Source organism: Pagrus pagrus, assembly GCF_965226575.1.
Source record: "Pagrus pagrus genome assembly, chromosome: 6".
Lineage (NCBI taxonomy): Eukaryota > Metazoa > Chordata > Actinopteri > Spariformes > Sparidae > Pagrus > Pagrus pagrus.
Window position 1 is genome coordinate 17,967,521 of NC_140190.1, and position 14,379 is coordinate 17,981,899.

At 43.1% G+C, this 14,379-nt stretch overlaps 1 protein-coding gene across 6 annotated transcripts in view; it reads right to left on the reverse strand.

Moving 5' to 3' along the window:
• adgrl2a (adhesion G protein-coupled receptor L2a) overlaps positions 1-14,379 on the reverse strand; it is a 212,027-nt gene that overhangs the window by 107,257 nt on the left and 90,391 nt on the right. For all 6 annotated transcript variants that reach the window (XM_084355337.1, XM_084355335.1, XM_084355334.1 and 3 more), the window contains one exon: positions 13,798-13,956. The gene's annotated coding sequence lies outside the window, so the exon portion shown is untranslated. The remainder of the gene's footprint in view (positions 1-13,797; positions 13,957-14,379) is intronic.

Here is a 14,379-nt window from a genome sequence, read left to right on the forward strand (position 1 = left end):
TGCAATGGATTCCATCCTTCTCACAGATGATGGGATAGGCTTGCCATGTTTAACCTAACGCTGGGATGTTTGATTAACTGTGTTAATCATTTCCCATCTGCACTGGGCCCCTGTCTCTGCCTTTTGATTAAATTCCGACTAGTCTTGCATTGTTCATTATGTGTACTTGTCAAATAATTGACTGCTTGAAGGCAAAAAAAGAATGTACGCCTTTCAATCTTGATGAGGAAGTGCTTTAATATCGTGTCATTCACTTTGCATGGCATGTCCAGGAGACGACTGAGAGGAGACGGAGAGAAGTACCTCTCCAGCACCACCTCAGGGGGGAAAGGTTATCATGAATTTTGCCTGTCTGGTTTTTCAACAAGCTTTTTTCTCTTGAGGTTCATGTCCAGGGTCAAACGCGCTGACTTTTTGCCCCAGCTAATTCTGAGTATGTATGGCGGACACATGACTGGAATTCAATCCCACATGATCTCCAATGACGGTGGTGTGACAGAAAATGGTCGATGTTAATTAAAATGTCTTTAAAAAGGTAATTATTAACATCTTTGAAGCATGCTGTGAGGTGGGTGTAACAGAAAAGATTCAAAGCATGCTGCTCCTGTAATTGATTCCATTAATCCACAAATATGTCATGATATGTATCTTTTACTGTACATGCAGTATGGTTAGAAACACAGATTTACTGTTAACAGGTTGCACAGATTATTTCAAAGCGCTTATATAGGATTTACACAAAATAATACCAGTGTCTACTTTACATATTTGAGAGTTTCAAACATTACCCTCCTTTTTAATTACTTCACAGCTCAAATCATAAAGCTGTCAGCCTTCACTAAGAAGTCAGACCTGCCGCGATAATGATACCTGACTCAAATGACAGCTCCATGCTGTGTTATTCCTGGGGTTAAGGATGTGAAACTCCAGTCTCTTCGGCATCATCTTTGCTCCCGGCTCTTAATAAAGTCTTGTTTGTATAGTCCTTAATAAAGAAGCACACCACTTTGTATGCATATGCGGTGGACTGACAGGCGCTCTTTCTCTCCTCAAGGATAAACGGAGAGCCAAACACTCAACGCTATTAGACCTTGTAACATAAATATAACTGAATAAGCGTATGCGGAATAAAAGACGGTATAAAGGGTTTATGGTTGTGTAAGGCTTTTGTTTTGCAACTCTGTTATAAGATCACCACATCTGTGTGAATAATTCATTCGCAAAAAGCTTGTTTCCAGCCGCCCCAGTCAAATCGCCTCAGCGAGGAAGTAAAATGAATTTACTTGCATGGTTCCACAAGAATTGTCTAATGATGGACTTTTAATATTATGGGCGCCTATTGTCACCACGCTACTCACTGTCAAATCTACAAAAGAGGCTGGATTTAATTAAAACACTACTTGTGCATTTCATCTCAATTGCTATGGCAACATCCTAACTTCCCTTGCCAGGCTGCAGGTTTTGTACTACATCACATGTCTTGCTCCTTTTCAGCTCGACACAAACTGCAGCCAAGAAGATCACAGAGGATCTAGTTTCAGTTAGAAACTAGCGCGTTTTTCGAGTAATGATATTATGTAGTTGACGGGAAACGAGCCAAGGATTTCACCCTTGTTATTTTGTCCATGTCAAATTTTCCATTTCAGACACTATTAGCTCTCAAAAATGAGGCGAGTAACACAGATGCTTTTTTATTTGTAAATGTCCTTGTTAGGATACAGAGACAGCAAGACACGAGGTCGATTAAATGGAGCTGTAGACTGAGAGAGATGGTTGAGTCTGTGTCTGTCTGCGTATGTGTGTGTGGGAGGTTTTTCTCCAAATTACTAGAGTGAACCCATAGGTCACTGGTTTGTCATGGTAAACATAAGCCGTTGGAATTGAGTTCAGGAGCTTTCCCACCATCGCTCCGAGGTGGCAAAGGCTCAGCCACCGCTGCATTCTTGTGTGTCTTACCATTAAGACCCAGTGAATACCTTGGTGACAATGGTCATGTGGTCAATGAGGAGGCAGCGGTGGAAGCAGCTCAGACTTTGGGCAAAGGGGTGAGCACTTTGGAATGGACTCATTAAGTCACAGCTGTTGTTGTGGAACAATGCGGCGAGGACTCTTCTCAAACCTCTCCAGCACCCAAACATTAAAAACCTCAGCAAAAGGATGTGCTGTTGGAGCGGGGGGAGGTCTGACAGAAAGCGACTGTGTCTTAACTTTGTCTCTGAGGACTTAGTAAATATTTATGGGTCTTTGTGTCCAAGTTCGAGAGGCATTAGAAACAGGAAGGTGTTACTTGAATACGCTGAATAGATGAAAATGTACTCGTTTGTTGGCGATTTCTTTCGTGCTGCACAAAGTTCACGATCAACGGAGAAAACATTTCATTCTACTGTATTTTCATGTTAGTCTTATTTCTAATCTGGATACCACAAGTGATTTCTTGGCCAAACCTTCCTTTGAATTCAAAATCCCTCTCGATCCCACGCCTCATGTCGACGCAGTATGAGGAAGCCAGAGAAGCAAAGCCGGTGACCTCTCCATGGTGTGGGGGTCTCAAAATTATAACACCCTTCCTCCTTTCACAAAGCAGTCCCCTGCTGCTGCAGCCTTGGTACTGCAATGCCAACACCATAGCACTAGATTGGATTAGAGAGACAACTGGCTGTGAGATGGAGCCCAGGCTCACCACCAGTCCTATTTCTCATGTAAATGCCACAAGAGTTCATAGTGCCCGACATAATAGAATGGATACAACACAGTAAAGGGTTCCTTTGTCCGCAAAATTACAAACGGTGACATCAGTTGGTGAGGATCTTTCTTCTTTTTTGTTCACTTTTGTAAAACTCTCAGAGCGCCTGGGAAATAACCAGAGGAGTGAGTCCCTGACTCATGTCATACTGTATTACTCTGCTAGAGGTTTTCTTGGAGCGCTAAACTCTGGATTTGTTCTCGGTTTCCTTTTTCCTCTCCATCCTGGAGTCGGCGGTGTTTGCTTTGGAGCTGACACTTGACGTTTTAGGATTCCAGAAAGCGGCCCACCAGCAGGCATGAAATCTTAACCTGTAACAACAAAGTCGCTGTGATTCAACATTTATACCACTGGCGACACTGACAACCTCGCCCGTGGATGCTAAAAACATGTTGGCATGTTAAAGTGTCAACTTGTTTTTAATCCTCGTAAGTGAAATGTTCAGCAGCAGCACAAGCCAAGCCAAATAGACAGAAAGGATGGCTGCACGAAGAGCTAAAGAGGCTCAAGTGAAGGTCATCAAATCTGAGAACTCACACCTCGTCACTTCAGAAGCTGTAAGTCATGAAGCCTAGTCTCCAGCTGACAGAGGAGCCAGCTTCCACTTCAATATTTATTTGTGTTTAGGCGTCTGCGGATACTCCTGTTTCTTTCCAGACGAGGTTTGTGTGAGATCACCGCCGCACATCTTCACATGACCTCTCGTCACTCAAGACCTTTCGCGCATTTTCCTAATAAGGTCCACCTGGATCCCATCACCACGAGTCGCCAGAGCGGTTTGTCGGGGCGAAATGTAATTAAAGTTAGTGGTTTCACAAGTAATTATCACAACAAAGTCAGGGCCTTGCGCGCCCCTGAGTACTTTGTTGAAAAAAGAAACCAATGTTTGTGTTTATCTTTTCAAATTAGCTGGAACCTGCTTTAAAATTAACTCGGATCTCTGAGGGTCGTTTTTTTTTTTTAATCATCACAAATCCTCTCTGGCACATGCGTTCATGCTTCGTCACAAGTCCGTGCTGAAGCCTTTTTAAATCCTCGCAAAGTTGTAGTTTGTTTAAAGTGAGGAGCAATATGATAAGACATCTCCAGAGAGGTGGGAGTCAGCTGCTTGGTCCCGTTTCAGTTAAGTGCAGCGGTGTGTATTGGTTAAGCTGGTATTGGACCATCTCAAATTTGCCCCTTGGTGTCAGATAAGCATACGCCTTGCCCCCCCCTCCCCCACAATGTACACACACACACACACACACTGCTAACCACTCTCTAAACAGCACCCCCACACAGCTGTCTCCCTCCTCTGGGAGACTGTGAAGGCCAACTGTGCAGCCACTGAAATGAGCTGCTAATCCGTGTACAGGCTCCCAAGCATATTACAATGCACAGAGCCATCGGTCCGTCAGCCACTGTGTGAGTGTGTGTGCTATCGGTGTACATGCACGCATGTGTAGGTTCAGGCATGTGTCAGTCTGTTTGAATGCCAGCTGCACAAAGCAGTGTGCATACATGAGAAGGTGAAAATGATTGTTGTTCCTGTCCTGTGTGACCTCAGTAATAGCTATATACCCCCCTTGCAGCGTTTTCTAAGAGCACGACCAATTGCCATCGCAGGAAGAAGATTCCACTTCTCCCCAACAAGTGTTTCAGCCTCCTCCTCGCTCCCTTTCATTGGAGGGAAGTCATTACTGGTCCTTATGAAAGTGAAATGAATGAGAGCGTGAGGGGACGGATGGGAGGTCATGGCCGCAGGGCCTCTGGGGAGTGAGGACGCATAAACTCATCACCTGGTACTGATGGAGGACCTTAACCGCCATCTCTATACCTCTGCCATCACCACCACCAGCATCAGTTTTTGCCCTGACCATATAGTCACAGGCAGAAGCAATTTTCTACTCAAGTGATGTTCACAAACAGCCATGAATAACACATTTGAAGACAACTCAGCGTGATCATCTGAAATCAACATGATAAAGAAATGGAAGACGCTGCCTGAATGCAGGAGGCCAGATCAGTATGCCCTCCCTTTCATATCACCTCTGATTGGTGTAATTGCAAAGGTGAGCCTTTGTTTGAATGGGTTAATGTTGTTATCATGGAGCTGTTATGAAATCATGCATTTTTAACAAGGAGAGCTGATTTTTGCCCCCAAATACAAAGTGAAATATTCATCGGTGCGACTGCACCAGCCTTAAGAAAACATAGCTGATCAATCCGAGGGTTTGGACAAAGAATGTAAGAAGCTGCTGCTTTATTCATACAGCAAACCTGCTCTCCATTAAAAGAGAGTGTCCTGTAACAAAAAGGTCACATGTGCAATCAACTAAACGAGACTTTGTTGTTTCAAAGTTTCCCTCAACAGGGCACAGAATGTCTTCCTCGCTGTAAGCCTCTCTGTGAGCATCAGCCTAAAATGTACAATTAAATTGACTCAGGCACTGGAGTTTGATTGAACAGAAGCTCTTTGGTTATGATTTTAATTTCAACATTCAATACTAGGTCTGCCAAAGCTCTGGTTAAAAGTTTTAAAAACAGATTCTGGAAGAAAATTAATATATAATAAAAACTCATTTTGACTAGATATTAGTGGTGTAAAAAAAAAAATAGACACTTCAAATTGAGACACAGCAGATGGACCATGTAAAAACAAAACACAACAAACTTAATATAAAGCATTGTTCAAAAAAAAAGCCTGCAAGGACTTCCACCGCTTTGAATCCCGCAGATAACTTGACCGTCTACAGGCATGACACGACAATTTTTCACAGTTACCTGTCCGTGACACATTGTCCACTTATCCATCAGCGGGCCTAAAAACGAAAGCATTTGCCGTGAGTTTTCATCTCTTGCCTCGGATGTCTGGCCAGTCATATCTCACACGACAATTCACTCTGCAAGCGAGGGAAGGGTGAGAATATTGCACTAAAAACAAATTCTGTCCAGAAAAAAACAACAAACTCCATTTTCACCAGAGACCACAATTTGTCAGAAATAAAAGTCAGCATTCTGAACAATCGTCTTTCAGACCAAATGTAGGAAAACCTAGCTGTGGATTGACGCACGTCTGGCAGGCTTGTGTGAGACAATTGTGAATGTAATCAGCAATTACCCTAATGGCTGTGCTGACATACATTGTGGTGTAGGGTTCGAGCGTGTGTGTCAGGGGGCTGGTGTGGGGAGGACGGGGGTCTGCTGAAAGCTCCGTCGGAGTCTCTGAGTGATGGCTTGTCAACGGAGCACTCCTGTTTCAGACAGAGTCGAGGCTCAGGTGGCTCCAGCGGGCCCTTCTGCCTCCACATGGTGTTCCTCAGGTCACGCCCGTCCGGTACACTGGTGCTTTTCCACACCCTCCTCCATCTGCAGACCATTGCTCCTTCTTCCTCCCTGTCTTCAATCTGCTCATTTTACCACCTCAACTCCTGAGTTGTGTTGGTTTCCATGCAACATGCTTGAATAAATCTCAAATATGAAAGCCCAAGGCTTTCACTTAGCTTGTTGGTCACACTCAAAAATACCTTCTTCCACCACAGCTTCAACTATGCTGTAAGCTCATCTGTTGGAATGCACACAGGTGGAAAATACCAAATCTGCTTTTTATAAAAAGTATGTGGTGTGATATGTTCGGTGGCAGAGGAAGTATTCAGATCCTTTCTTAAATAAAGGTCCTGCATTTTAATCTAGCAAAATGTACTGAAAGCATCACAAGTAGCTGTTCTGTGACTGATCTATTATTTCATATGTATGTTTCTCTGTTACTGTTATAGCTGATCAAGGTGGGACTACAGTAGTTTTGAAGATGCAATATGTAAGAACCGGCCTACAAACAACGGGGTGGCATATCATCAGAATATGCCAGAATATGAAATCCTCTAGCTGAGTTACGTGAGTATAGTGTTTGTGTTTACACTGCTAGTACAAAAGCTTTGGACTGCCGAGAGACGGAAGTGTTCAGGCCCACGGCGTGGGGGACCCAGCGGGGAATGATGGCGGGGAACACCACCAGAATGGGCACCAGTACCGAAGCAACCAGCGGGCTGGCAACGGAAGCGGACTCAGCAGCCTCCCAGTGAACGCAGGCCAGTTAGACAACAGTGAAAACAGCGCCAAGGTGATTTATAGCAGATACGACCAGGACTCGGACTCCGTGAACGATGAAGGGCACAGGAGGGTACAGGAGAGGCGTGAAGTGGGAGAGGAGTGAGCGGGAGGTCTGGCATTAGAGAGGCAGGTAGCAGGGCAAACAGCATTTAGAGCCAGAATATTTTCACATCTTACTCAGTGAATTATGGATTTATTTTGGCCAAACCGGAGGTGATTGTGGAAAGACAAACCAAGACTGTGCTGGTAAGTTTTATCTTGTTTTTTTCCAGTTTGACAATTAATATGACAATTAAGCTCATCTTAGTTTGGTGAAAGAGAGAAACTTAAATTGAGAGGCTGTATTGTTGTATCTAGTGTTTAGTGAAGAAAACAGGTCTAAGAATATTTCCTTTCCTGACAACTTGTGAGTCTTTTTTTTTTTTGTAATTACGACCGCCAAGACAGGTTTGACATTGTAGCAAACTCACCACACACATCTCCTACATATTATGGGGGAGGGGCTTAGCTATATCATCGGACTCTGGCCTGGTCGTCAGCATGCTAACCTCAGTAATATCTCTGCAACACAACACACAGACGTCTTTGACATTATGTCAAACTGTTATTCCTTCACGTTCTGTTGAAACTTGTTTATATATTACACCTTTAACTACATTTTATACAGTTGGGTAATTTAGTTCAGTGGTTCCTAACCTAGTGGTCAGGCCTCCACCGAAGGGTCAAAAGATAAATATGGGTGGTGGTGAGATGATTGTTTTTTAATGTGTATTCTTAAGGTTTTTTTTTTTTGGTTTTTTTTTAACCATCTTACTTAAAAATGTAGTGGAAAACTGAACTACTTGAGTAAATGTATTTAGTTACTTTGCACAACTTGCTGTGTACCTAATGTCTTCTAGATATTATGTTAATTTGATGTTGACTATTTATGTTTTGAGGAGAAACATAATAATGTCTTCAGTCAACCATTATTCCTTGTCCAGCGAGTGTTTCGCTTGAGGCAATAAATGCCCCTTGGTTAAGGCTAACAAAATATTTTGTTTTGGGTTTGTGTGTGTGTGTGTGTGTGTGTGTGTGTGTGTAGAGACTGCACTTCTTAAGATAAAATGCTCCACCTACAGTATATTGTGTAATTCTTGTCTTGTGTTGGTTTTGCCAGGGGTTTTAGCTAAATCTTAAATATTTTAATTTGAAACTAAACTAATTCACTGCAGGAGTCATCTTGACTTAGCACAGGCTGAACTCAATCTGTGTTTAATGTTCTGAAAGAAATCTGAAAGGAAAAAAAAACCCTCATTTGTGGCTCAATTTGCCATGTGCTGCTTGCTAATCAAACATCCCCTACTTTGACACATCATTTCAGCAATCAAATAGTTAAGCACATACATATAAAGCACAAAGTACAAGAGATCTATTGGCCATTGTATGCACTTGACAGCTTAAGCATAACTATTATCATACAGGCGCTTGTGCAGCAGTCGCTCCAATTATTACATGTAAATGAAAGGGCCTAATAACCGCTGATGAATTATTCAGATGTAACACTGGTGTCACATTGATTTGTTCGTACCAAGAGTTGTGATAAAAACAGCCTCTTCATTATAAATGACCACTGAATTGCTCATTCGTGTCATGCCTGAAGAGTGATGTGGGTTTCAGCATAGTAAGTACTCATCAAATTGTATTCGCCGGGCCATAGCCTTCAAATTATATTCAACAGGGCACGGGCTGAAGTTTATTTACTGACTCACAGGAGAAGTATTTGAATATCAAACAAAAAAATAGAAATCTCTGACTCTTTCTTTCCAGGTAGCTGCGATGTGTTTTGTTAAACATACAAGCAGCCTTTTGAGCTGTGTGTACTGTGCTCGTGAGCACGTCCTACCGCGCATGTATTCATGTCATCTTTGGGAGAGTAAGAATACGGGTGAGGTTGTTTACCTTGCTTTATGCAGATTGCATTTTCATATTGAATCCAGCCTGCCGAGTTGGAGCCCATTCAGAAGTGCAGTGTGCCACTGCTGCAGCAAGAAAGAGTGGATACTGAACCAAGCTCACGTGCTTTTCTATTGCCAAACCAACGCACTGTAGAGGACTTGATAACATCATTCTTCTTTCAGTCCTACACAAAAGAAGTGTGCATGCTCCAGAGAACCCAATCCAAGGAGATCATCCTATAGAGATGGTTTCATCCCGGCAGAAGCTGACTGAGTTGTTTAAAACGAAATGATGCCATCACTAAATTGTCTTCTGCTGCTGATTCTGCTGTCTCACTCGTAGTAGTAGTAGTGTGCATGTGTGTGGGAGGGAGGTTTGTCGAGTTTTGACTGTGACAGCATTGAAATAGCAGATTGTTAGTGACCTAATTACGGTACTTCTGCATTAGTGCGTAATGTGCCTGAGCGAGCTGACTGACGAGACCGCTGCGAAGCTACTGGATTTGAAAACACACAAGGTTAGTGAGACTGGCTGGAGCAGCATTAGCTGTGTTAACCGGTGACTCCTGACAGCTCACAACAGGGGAGGCGTGTCATAGTGGTTCATAGGTCTGTGTGTGTCAGATAAAAACGAAAGTGCTTACTGGATCATGGAGTATATTGCACGGTACGAGGCCGCGACAACACCACCTATATCACCAAAGAGACAGGACAGGACGCTTGACTGGGCGACTTTCAAAGCTGGAAAAAAGTGGAGGAGAAGAAAAAAAAAAGGAGGACACAAAGTGAGCAACAGATAGCAATAAACAGAAATAAAAGATCATCCAGTTGGACAAAAAAAAAAAAAAAAGACAGACTTGAGGTGAGAACTGAAGCCCGAGGAAGACAATTAGAAAACGAGTGAGAAGAGCAAGCCACAGCAAAACCTTCCAGCATGAAAGACCCTAACCACTATATCTCCTCCCTGATAAGGCTCCAAAAGCTTATCAGCCAATGGGTAATTTCAATTAAAAGGGGTTTTGCAAGACAAGTGGTTAAATACCTCAGAGGGAACCTGTCACCACAGGAGAGGTGGCAGACTGCCTCCACAAGACAGGAGGGAGAGAGAGGAGAGGAAGAGGAACAGAGTGCTGCATGAATGGCTGGACTTGGCCCCGGTAGCGGCACGTGATGAGCGTTATTGCATTAGCTCCTCGCCAATCACATAATGAACTCTCTGTCAGACGAGACAAAAGTCCGGCCACACCCCTGCAGCACGGCAAAAAGCTAGAAGAATGCGATCGGTAGGATTAACAATGAAGGAGCCCTGAAGGGAGGCAGCGAGAGGCCTTTTGCCAGAGAGAGATAGGAAGATTCAGGGGCTTAGCGTTGTCAAATGTTTTATTCAGCCATGACCGTGAGTGCTGCCAAACAGATTAGCCTGTTTACCACAGGTTCTCATTTAAGAGATAAATCTTTAAATGTTGGATTTGGCAGGGGGAGGTGGAGAGGGGCAGCATCTATGTCACAATAAGTAGGAGGAGGGCGGGTGGAGGGGCATCTCATGCAACTGAGTAACAAAGGGACTGAGAGGCAGAAATAAAACTTCTCATTAAGCTCCGAGTTGTCTGAATTAATGACAGCTGTAAGCAGACTATGATCAATATGCCTCAGTATATCTCTCTCCTAGGGTGAGATGAGGATCGAGCTATCTTCACGGCAAGCAGGTTGAACGGCTGCCGTAGATGGCGTGAGCGGGGAGGGGGGCGGGCGGCGGTGGTGGTGAGGTTTGAAGATTTGACTGTGTTCTTTGTTGTAGCTCTGTGGAATTCTTGCCTCTCTCCTCTCCTTCCCTCTCCACTCCTTTTGTTCTTGTCTATTACAGCGGGGGTGATGAGGCTCCCCTGGGCATGTTCAGCTACAGAAGCCCAATCTCAGTGGATAATCATCTTCAAGATACATCAACAGGGCGGTTGTAATTTTGAACGACTGAAGAGAAAAAAAAAAAGCAAAGCGCGAAAACAGAAACGATAGAGGAAGAAAGCAAATGGGAGAGGAGTGAAATAAAACAACGGGACAATATATTTGAAGACCGCTCGGTACTGTATATAGAATTATGGTTCTCCTAACTACCTCTTAAAATGCTTTCCTCTTTGTCATCTAACATTGCGCGTTCCCATCACATTTTGCTTTCCCTCCCTACTGTGTCTGTGCTGAACGCACCCACAGTTTGGCTGTGAAAGCCTCAGTTCTCAGTCAACTTGTTAGAAAAGGACCATGCCAAGCATTCCACACCATTTCCAATTAATGATGCTGCTCTTGGCAGCAAAATAGTAAATGACTAGCAAGAGGGTTGTTTTATTTCCCAAGATGGAGTCGACACAACTTCTGTTTCCCACTTAAGAATAGATAACCACTAGATCCTATATGACCCACTTTCTTACTAATGAGAGGTCATCAGACGCTGGGCTGAAATGTCAGGAGAAAACACCGTCGTTTCTGTTGGGAAATACTTTCGTGCTTTATTGACCTTAAGGGACGGAGCAGGTTTTCCCGGCAAGTGGCAGGTGTATGAGTTAGGGACCAAGACGGACAAACTACTGTAGGGCAACTTTTAATGGAACCAATGGGACCTGTGTGTGTTTGTGTGCACGTGCGAATGCTTTGTCCCTGCGCACGCACGCTACAACATAATAGAGACGGCAACTGGCTGATGAAAACGACGTGATTGACAATGATTGACACGTGAATTGTCATGTTGATGAGCCGCGGTCTAACTGGCCATTGCACTTCAGAATATTTAAGTCTCAACTGTCATTTCTCCGGTGACACATGAGAATCGGAGCACAATCTATCTACGTGCATTCTCTGGAAATCCCATTGGCCACCTGGCTATCTTGTTCAAATCAATAACATCTCAGGCCATCACAGCTGGAGCCTGACTGACCATCCAAAATGGCAGCCATATGTCCAGTAAAGCAAAGAAATAACTGCAGCAAACACTGATAAGATGAAGTCTTGTTCAGCACAATATTTTCTTTTCAGAGAAGCTACAGTTGTCAAACTGACTCTCAGGGTGCTCAGAAATCTGAGGCAGTGAAGTTAAAGAGTTTCGAGTGGGCTCAAATGTGCAAATCTCAAAATTAACATAGGTCTTGACATGGAATAGCGGGAAGTTGTCATAGAGGATCATGAATATTCAAGCATGTGACCTAGTTTGATACGCCAGAGCAGGACAGTGGGGTGCAGGGTAAAAAATCCATCTGAACTCAAACGTACTACAGCAGTGTGGTAATATGAATCAGTGTGGGAGGGATTTAATTTTAATTACTCATTCAACTGTTGAGCTACCTTCTGCTCTGCGAAAAGAGCTTCTCTATCTCCTCACATCTTTATAATTCGACAATCTTGAGCAGTGAAGTAACAAACTGAAAATAAACCTTTTTGATTTCACAATTAGGACACAGAGCGCTGCGTGCCTCTCAACCCCGGTCCACCATGAGAGATAAGTCCCTCTAAGACAAAGTGTGAACACCCTTCCCCTGAATCATGAAGCAACATACTGAAGTACACAAATGAAAAGTGTTTCATTCTTCCCAGACCATAAGTTAATAAAAAATCCACTCTGTTGGCACCAGACTGTCTGACACAAACTCAAATTGATTCATAATTGAGTTTGTATAGATTTTTATCCAGCTTTTGCTGGTTACATTAGGGCTCGACTAGTCTCATTTTGCAGTGGAGTGTACAGCAAATGCAAGCCATGCTCCGGGCTCACTGTGCATCGTGCATTGCAATAGCTTGCTCAAATAATAAAAGGCTCTGAAGGACAATTTTGCTTCCTTCTACTCATCAATGTGCAGACACTGAAGGATGTATTTAGGGTCACCTCTTCCCACTGACACAAGCCTTTTTTCTGACTATTAGGATTTACATTTTGCAATAAATGTTAAATGGGAGTCAGAATAACATTATTTTCACATCAAGTCTAGAAAATCTTCTTGAAAACACACAGCAACTGTGGAGGGGAGGAGACAGAAAGAAATGCATCTTGTATTTGTGAAATATTGTTCAAATCTATTATTCACATCTGTAAGAAAATCCAAGCATCAGCATTTTAAAGAGTAAGACCGCAGTTATTCTATAATTGTGTTGATGTCAACTAGGGATGCACAAAAATACTGGCACGCCATTGGTCCTATATGGGCCAATAAATGCTTTATGTATATATATAAATAAAATGACACTTTAATGACACATTGATTAAGTAGGTCTTGTATGTCTACATCTGCCATTGGCCATTATAATAAGTGTAGGCAAAAACTCCAGTATTATGCATCCCTAATGTCAATACATGCCCCGAAAATGGCAACAATGCTCCTTCCTATTGATGCCATAAAAATACAGTTAAAACTAGAATGGCACTCAGTGGAGGGCATAACTCCCCCAAGGCCCTACAGTCCCCGTTAATTCAGTCAAGCCTGATCCAATATCAAACTTGATATCACTGCATCACTCTAAATTTTGAACCACCCCAACTTCTTTCCCATAATTTATCACCAGATCTAGGATGTGATTCAAATTGTATTTACTTATCAAGATCCATGCATTGTTACTGTTGAAATTAAAGAAATTCTTGAAAAACACGATGTAAAAGAAAAGTGAGAAAAAAAAAAAAAATCTGGATCCATCTCTTTATCCGGATCCGCACCAAAAGTTATTGGGCTCTATTGTAGGTCAAGACCCATCCTCAATCCAAGTTTCATAGAAATCCACAGTGGCACAGAGGAATAAGCTATGTGAGGCTTTGACTAGACAGATGGGACTTTTTAGTAGTGTCAATTCATAGCTGGCCTTGATCTTTTTTATGTATTTTTGCTATACAGGTGCACACAAAGAAACATACTCAAATAAGAAACCTTTCCATGTGAACTGACCAACAAGGACCAGTTGAGAATTAGGTGCCGCACTGATCGACCACAAAAAGTCAAAGTGTGTCACCAAAGGTATATTGGGAACCTTGGACTTGCCTAGCGCTGCCACACTTGCCTTTGTTGGTGTCTCACTTGGTGTGAGTGCTTTGTGATTAAGAAGGGAGGCAAGCCATTCATCAGACACTGCTGTCCATTCAGTCCTCAGTGGGGCCTGTCATGCAGGTCTCTATCCAGCCCTGAGCCATGGTCAATCTTCAGCCAGACAGCAACCTCCCTTTGCGATAAAAAAAAGACAAAGTTTGGGATTTATGGCCGTTCTGCAACAGGCCTTAACATCTCCTCGGGGAGCACATAAAACACTGAGGAAAACAGAGTGTGAGCAGTAATACACACATTTGTCTTTTATGGCTCGATGTACTGATAATGATGTTTGATTTTCCATTATGTTCCAATGAAAGGTGAGAGAAACCAGGGCTGGTGCTTCCATGTCCTGACCCACTGCTGTAAGTGCCCATGTCCGTAATGTAAACTTTTCCCATTAATTCCAACAGGATTAGAGAACCTGAAAAAGATAGTGAAGCCATGCCAAGGCCCCAAGGTGCTCATTAAGTCCACCTAGCAAACAATATCATCGTAATAAAAAAGATGCGGCAAATCTTATCTGTATGCAATGCTGTTGTTTTTCTTACGAGGAAGG